Raw genomic sequence first — 5,000 nt, 5'->3', positions numbered from 1 at the left:
GTGTATCCCGTTCTCCAAGGAAGCAGGCACAAAGAGCTATCAAGCGGTAGCATGGTCGAGCGGTCTAAGGCGCTGGATGTAGGCTCCAGTCTCTTTGGAGGCGTGGGTTCAAATCCCACTGCTGCCAGATTTTAGAGTCTCGAAATGTTCTTTCCCGATATCATTTGTAGCGTCAGCAGAACTTTCTTGCGACGATTCTCTCCAACAGTCAGACGCAAAGGCGCTTCAGAAAGGGAAAAATTCTGCCTCTTCAAACATTCCGCTTTGAAAATAGATAGCTCGCCAGCACAAGCCTATCTCGGACATTTTCGTACCAGATGTCCTCTTTTTGCGTGGGTAGCATGGCCGAGCGGTCTAAGGCGCTGGATTAAGGCTCCAGTCTCTTCGGAGGCGTGGGTTCAAATCCCACTGCTGCCATTGTCTTGTGATTTTGAAAACCTCCTGAGATGTATTTCGCTGACTTTGCTTTTCCATTAGAGAGCATGCCCTTAAAACCTTTCCTACCCATCACATGAATATATTTGTGTAGTCTACTATCCAAGCGGAGCTTTGCTGAAGCAAAGACAGTCCTCACAGTCACTACTTTGTCCCGTTGCTTCCTGATAGGAGCGTTTTCCCGTAGGAGGTCACATGGTCGGTGTGGTCACATGTGTATCCCGTTCTCCAAGGAAGCAGGCACAAAGAGCTATCAAGCGGTAGCATGGCCGAGCGGTCTAAGGCGCTGGATTTAGGCTCCAGTCTCTTTGGGGCGTGGGTTCGAATCCCACTGCTGCCAGATTTTAGAGTCTCGAAATGTTCTTTCCCGATATCATTTGTAGCGTCAGCAGAACTTTCTTGCGACGATTCTCTCCAACAGTCAGACGCAAAGGCGCTTCAGAAAGGGAAAAATTCTGCTTCTTCACACATTCCGCTTTGAAGATAGATAGCTCGCCAGCACAAGCCTATCTCGGACATTTTCGTACCAGATGTCCTCTTTTTGCGTGGGTAGCATGGCCGAGCGGTCTAAGGTGCTGGATTAAGGCTCCAGTCTCTTCGGAGGCGTGGGTTCGATTCTCCCTGCTGCCATTGTGTTGTGATTTTGAAAACCTCCTGAGATGTATTTCGCTGACTTTGCTTTTCCATTAGAGAGCATGCCCTTAAAACCTTTCCTACCCATCACATGAATATATTTGTGTAGTCTACTATCCAAGCGGAGCTTTGCTGAAGCAAAGACAGTCCTCACAGTCACTACTTTGTCCCGTTGCTTCCTGATAGGAGCGTTTTCCCGTAGGAGGCGTTGTCGGTGTGGTCACATGTGTACCCGTTCTCCAAGGAAGCAGGCACAAAGAGCTATCAAGCGGTAGCATGGCCGAGCGGTCTAAGGCGCTGGATTTAGGCTCCAGTCTCTTTGGAGGCGTGGGTTCGAATCCCACTGCTGCCAGATTTTAGAGTCTCGAAATGTTCTTTCCCGATATCATTTGTAGCGTCAGCAGAACTTTCTTGCGATGATTCTCTCCAACAGTCAGACGCAAAGGCGCTTCAGAAAGGGAAAAATTCTGCCTCTTCACACATTCCGCTTTGAAAATAGATAGCTCGCCAGCACAAGCCTATCTCGGACATTTTCGTACCAGATGTCCTCTTTTTGCGTGGATAGCATGGCCGAGCGGTCTAAGGCGCTGGATTAAGGCTCCAGTCTCTTCGGAGGCGTGGGTTCGAATCCCACTGCTGCCATTGTCTTGTGATTTTGAAAACCTCCTGAGATGTATTTCGCTGACTTTGCTTTTCCATTAGAGAGCATGCCCTTAAAACCTTTCCTACCCATCACATGAATATATTTGTGTAGTCTACTATCCAAGCGGAGCTTTGCTGAAGCAAAGACAGTCCTCACAGTCACTACTTTGTCCCGTTGCTTCCTGATAGGAGCGTTTTCCCGTAGGAGGCGTTGTCGGTGTGGTCACATGTGTATCCCGTTCTCCAAGGAAGCAGGCACAAAGAGCTATCAAGCGGTAGCATGGCCGAGCGGTCTAAGGCGCTGGATTTAGGCTCCAGTCTCTTTGGAGGCGTGGGTTCAAATCCCACTGCTGCCAGATTTTAGAGCCTCGAAATGTTCTTTCCCGATATCATTTGTAGCGTCAGCAGAACTTTCTTGCGACGATTCTCTCCAACAGTCAGACGCAAAGGCGCTTCAGAAAGGGAAAAATTCTGCCTCTTCACACATTCCGCTTTGAAAATAGATAGCTCGCCAGCACAAGCCTATCTCGGACATTTTCGTACCAGATGTCCTCTTTTTGCGTGGGTAGCATGGCCGAGCGGTCTAAGGCGCTGGATTAAGGCTCCAGTCTCTTCGGAGGCGTGGGTTCGAATCCCACTGCTGCCATTGTCTTGTGATTTTGAAAACCTCCTGAGATGTATTTCGCTGACTTTGCTTTTCCATTAGAGAGCATGCCCTTAAAACCTTTCCTACCCATCACATGAATATATTTGTGTAGTCTACTATCCAAGCGGAGCTTTGCTGAAGCAAAGACAGTCCTCACAGTCACTACTTTGTCCCGTTGCTTCCTGATAGGAGCGTTTTCCCGTAGGAGGTCACATGGTCGGTGTGGTCACATGTGTATCCCGTTCTCCAAGGAAGCAGGCACAAAGAGCTATCAAGCGGTAGCATGGCCGAGCGGTCTAAGGTGCTGGATTTAGGCTCCAGTCTCTTTGGAGGCGTGGGTTCGAATCCCACTGCTGCCAGATTTTAGAGTCTCGAAATGTTCTTTCCCGATATCATTTGTAGCGTCAGCAGAACTTTCTTGAGACGATTCTCTCCAACAGTCAGACGCAAAGGCGCTTCAGAAAGGGAAAAATTCTGCCTCTTCACACATTCCGCTTTGAAAATAGATAGCTCGCCAGCACAAGCCTATCTCGGACATTTTCGTACCAGATGTCCTCTTTTTGCGTGGGTAGCATGGCCGAGCGGTCTAAGGTGCTGGATTAAGGCTCCAGTCTCTTCGGAGGCGTGGGTTCGATTCTCCCTGCTGCCATTGTCTTGTGATTTTGAAAACCTCCTGAGATGTATTTCGCTGACTTTGCTTTTCCATTAGAGAGCATGCCCTTAAAACCTTTCCTACCCATCACATGAATATATTTGTGTAGTCTACTATCCAAGCGGAGCTTTGCTGAAGCAAAGACAGTCCTCACAGTCACTACTTTGTCCCGTTGCTTCCTGATAGGAGCGTTTTCCCGTAGGAGGTCACATGGTTGGTGTGGTCACATGTGTATCCCGTTCTCCAAGGAAGCAGGCACAAAGAGCTATCAAGCGGTAGCATGGCCGAGCGGTCTAAGGCGCTGGATTTAGGCTCCAGTCTCTTTGGAGGCGTGGGTTTGAATCCCACTGCTGCCAGATTTTAGAGTCTCGAAATGTTCTTTCCCGATATCATTTGTAGCGTCAGCAGAACTTTCTTGCGACGATTCTCTCCAACAGTCAGACGCAAAGGCGCTTCAGAAAGGGAAAAATTCTGCTTCTTCACAAATTCAGCTGTGAAAATAGATAGCTCGCCAGCACAAGCCTATCTCGGACATTTTCGTACCAGATGTCCTCTTTTTGCGTGGGTAGCATGGCCGAGCGGTCTAAGGCGCTGGATTAAGGCTCCAGTCTCTTCGGAGGCGTGGGTTCGAATCCCACTGCTGCCATTGTCTTGTGATTTTAAAAACCTCCTGAGATGTATTTCGCTGACTTTGCTTTTCCATTAGAGAGCATGCCCTTAAAACCTTTCCTACCCATCACATGAATATATTTGTGTAGTCTACTATCCAAGCGGAGCTTTGCTGAAGCAAAGACAGTTCTCACAGTCACTACTTTGTCCCGTTGCTTCCTGATAGGAGCGTTTTCCCGTAGGAGGCGTTGTCGGTGTGGTCACATGTGTATCCCGTTCTCCAAGGAAGCAGGCACAAAGAGCTATCCAGTGGTAGCATGGCCGAGCGGTCTAAGGCGCTGGATTTAGGCTCCAGTCTCTTTGGAGGCGTGGGTTCGAATCCCACTGCTGCCAGATTTTAGAGTCTCGAAATGTTCTTTCCCGATATCATTTGTAGCGTCAGCAGAACTTTCTTGCGACGATTCTCTCCAACAGTCAGACGCAAAGGCGCTTCAGAAAGGGAAAAATTCTGCCTCTTCACACATTCCGCTTTGAAAATAGATAGCTCGCCAGCACAAGCCTATCTCGGACATTTTCGTACCAGATGTCCTCTTTTTGCGTGGGTAGCATGGTCGAGCGGTCTAAGGCGCTGGATTAAGGCTCCAGTCTCTTCGGAGGCGTGGGTTCGAATCCCAGTGCTGCCATTGTCTTGTGATTTTGAAAACCTCCTGAGATGTATTTCGCTGACTTTGCTTTTCCATTAGAGAGCATGCCCTTAAAACCTTTCCTACCCATCACATGAATATATTTGTGTAGTCTACTATCCAAGCGGAGCTTTGCTGAAGCAAAGACAGTCCTCACAGTCACTACTTTGTCCCGTTGCTTCCTGATAGGAGCGTTTTCCCGTAGGAGGCGTTGTCGGTGTGGTCACATGTGTATCCCGTTCTCCAAGGAAGCCGGCACAAAGAGCTATCGAGCGGTCTAAGGCGCTGGATTTAGGCTCCAGTCTCTTTGGAGGCGTGGGTTAGAATCCCACTGCTGCCAGATTTTAGAGTCTCGAAATGTTCTTTCCCGATATCATTTGTAGCGTCAGCAGAACTTTCTTGCGACGATTCTCTCCAACAGTCAGACGCAAAGGCGCTTCAGAAAGGGAAAAATTCTGCTTCTTCACACATTCCGCTTTGAAGATAGATAGCTCGCCAGCACAAGCCTATCTCGGACATTTTCGTACCAGATGTCCTCTTTTCGCGTGGGTAGCATGGCCGAGCGGTCTAAGGCGCTGGATTTAGGCTCCAGTCTCTTCGGAGGCGTGGGTTCGAATCCCACTGCTGCCAGATTTTAGAGTCTCGAAATGTTCTTTCCCGATATCATTTGTAGCGTCAGCAGAACTTTCTTGCGATGATT

At 48.8% G+C, this 5,000-nt stretch overlaps 15 non-coding genes across 15 annotated transcripts; all 15 read left to right on the top strand.

Annotated features, from left to right (window-relative positions):
• The first annotated feature begins 45 nt into the window (after window positions 1–45).
• TRNAL-UAG (transfer RNA leucine (anticodon UAG)) lies at window positions 46–127 on the top strand. The gene has a single exon. It is a non-coding gene; the product is annotated as a tRNA-Leu (tRNA).
• Window positions 128–335: 208 nt separating this feature from the next.
• TRNAL-AAG (transfer RNA leucine (anticodon AAG)) lies at window positions 336–417 on the top strand. The gene has a single exon. It is a non-coding gene; the product is annotated as a tRNA-Leu (tRNA).
• Window positions 418–694: 277 nt separating this feature from the next.
• TRNAL-UAG (transfer RNA leucine (anticodon UAG)) lies at window positions 695–775 on the top strand. The gene has a single exon. It is a non-coding gene; the product is annotated as a tRNA-Leu (tRNA).
• A 208-nt stretch (window positions 776–983) lies between these two features.
• TRNAL-AAG (transfer RNA leucine (anticodon AAG)) lies at window positions 984–1,065 on the top strand. The gene has a single exon. It is a non-coding gene; the product is annotated as a tRNA-Leu (tRNA).
• Window positions 1,066–1,338: 273 nt separating this feature from the next.
• On the top strand, window positions 1,339–1,420 carry TRNAL-UAG (transfer RNA leucine (anticodon UAG)). Its single transcript has one exon. It is a non-coding gene; the product is annotated as a tRNA-Leu (tRNA).
• A 207-nt stretch (window positions 1,421–1,627) lies between these two features.
• On the top strand, window positions 1,628–1,710 carry TRNAL-AAG (transfer RNA leucine (anticodon AAG)). The gene has a single exon. It is a non-coding gene; the product is annotated as a tRNA-Leu (tRNA).
• A 274-nt stretch (window positions 1,711–1,984) lies between these two features.
• TRNAL-UAG (transfer RNA leucine (anticodon UAG)) lies at window positions 1,985–2,066 on the top strand. The gene has a single exon. It is a non-coding gene; the product is annotated as a tRNA-Leu (tRNA).
• Window positions 2,067–2,274: 208 nt separating this feature from the next.
• TRNAL-AAG (transfer RNA leucine (anticodon AAG)) lies at window positions 2,275–2,356 on the top strand. Its single transcript has one exon. It is a non-coding gene; the product is annotated as a tRNA-Leu (tRNA).
• A 277-nt stretch (window positions 2,357–2,633) lies between these two features.
• TRNAL-UAG (transfer RNA leucine (anticodon UAG)) lies at window positions 2,634–2,715 on the top strand. The gene has a single exon. It is a non-coding gene; the product is annotated as a tRNA-Leu (tRNA).
• A 208-nt stretch (window positions 2,716–2,923) lies between these two features.
• On the top strand, window positions 2,924–3,005 carry TRNAL-AAG (transfer RNA leucine (anticodon AAG)). The gene has a single exon. It is a non-coding gene; the product is annotated as a tRNA-Leu (tRNA).
• A 277-nt stretch (window positions 3,006–3,282) lies between these two features.
• On the top strand, window positions 3,283–3,364 carry TRNAL-UAG (transfer RNA leucine (anticodon UAG)). The gene has a single exon. It is a non-coding gene; the product is annotated as a tRNA-Leu (tRNA).
• Window positions 3,365–3,572: 208 nt separating this feature from the next.
• Window positions 3,573–3,654, top strand: TRNAL-AAG (transfer RNA leucine (anticodon AAG)). The gene has a single exon. It is a non-coding gene; the product is annotated as a tRNA-Leu (tRNA).
• Window positions 3,655–3,928: 274 nt separating this feature from the next.
• Window positions 3,929–4,010, top strand: TRNAL-UAG (transfer RNA leucine (anticodon UAG)). Its single transcript has one exon. It is a non-coding gene; the product is annotated as a tRNA-Leu (tRNA).
• Window positions 4,011–4,218: 208 nt separating this feature from the next.
• On the top strand, window positions 4,219–4,300 carry TRNAL-AAG (transfer RNA leucine (anticodon AAG)). Its single transcript has one exon. It is a non-coding gene; the product is annotated as a tRNA-Leu (tRNA).
• Window positions 4,301–4,848: 548 nt separating this feature from the next.
• Window positions 4,849–4,930, top strand: TRNAL-UAG (transfer RNA leucine (anticodon UAG)). The gene has a single exon. It is a non-coding gene; the product is annotated as a tRNA-Leu (tRNA).
• The last annotated feature ends 70 nt before the right edge of the window (window positions 4,931–5,000 follow it).

Source organism: Leptodactylus fuscus, chromosome 6 (assembly GCF_031893055.1).
Source record: "Leptodactylus fuscus isolate aLepFus1 chromosome 6, aLepFus1.hap2, whole genome shotgun sequence".
Lineage (NCBI taxonomy): Eukaryota > Metazoa > Chordata > Amphibia > Anura > Leptodactylidae > Leptodactylus > Leptodactylus fuscus.
The sequence above is the reverse complement of the archived record's forward strand: the minus strand, read 5'-3'. Positions and strand labels throughout refer to the sequence as shown.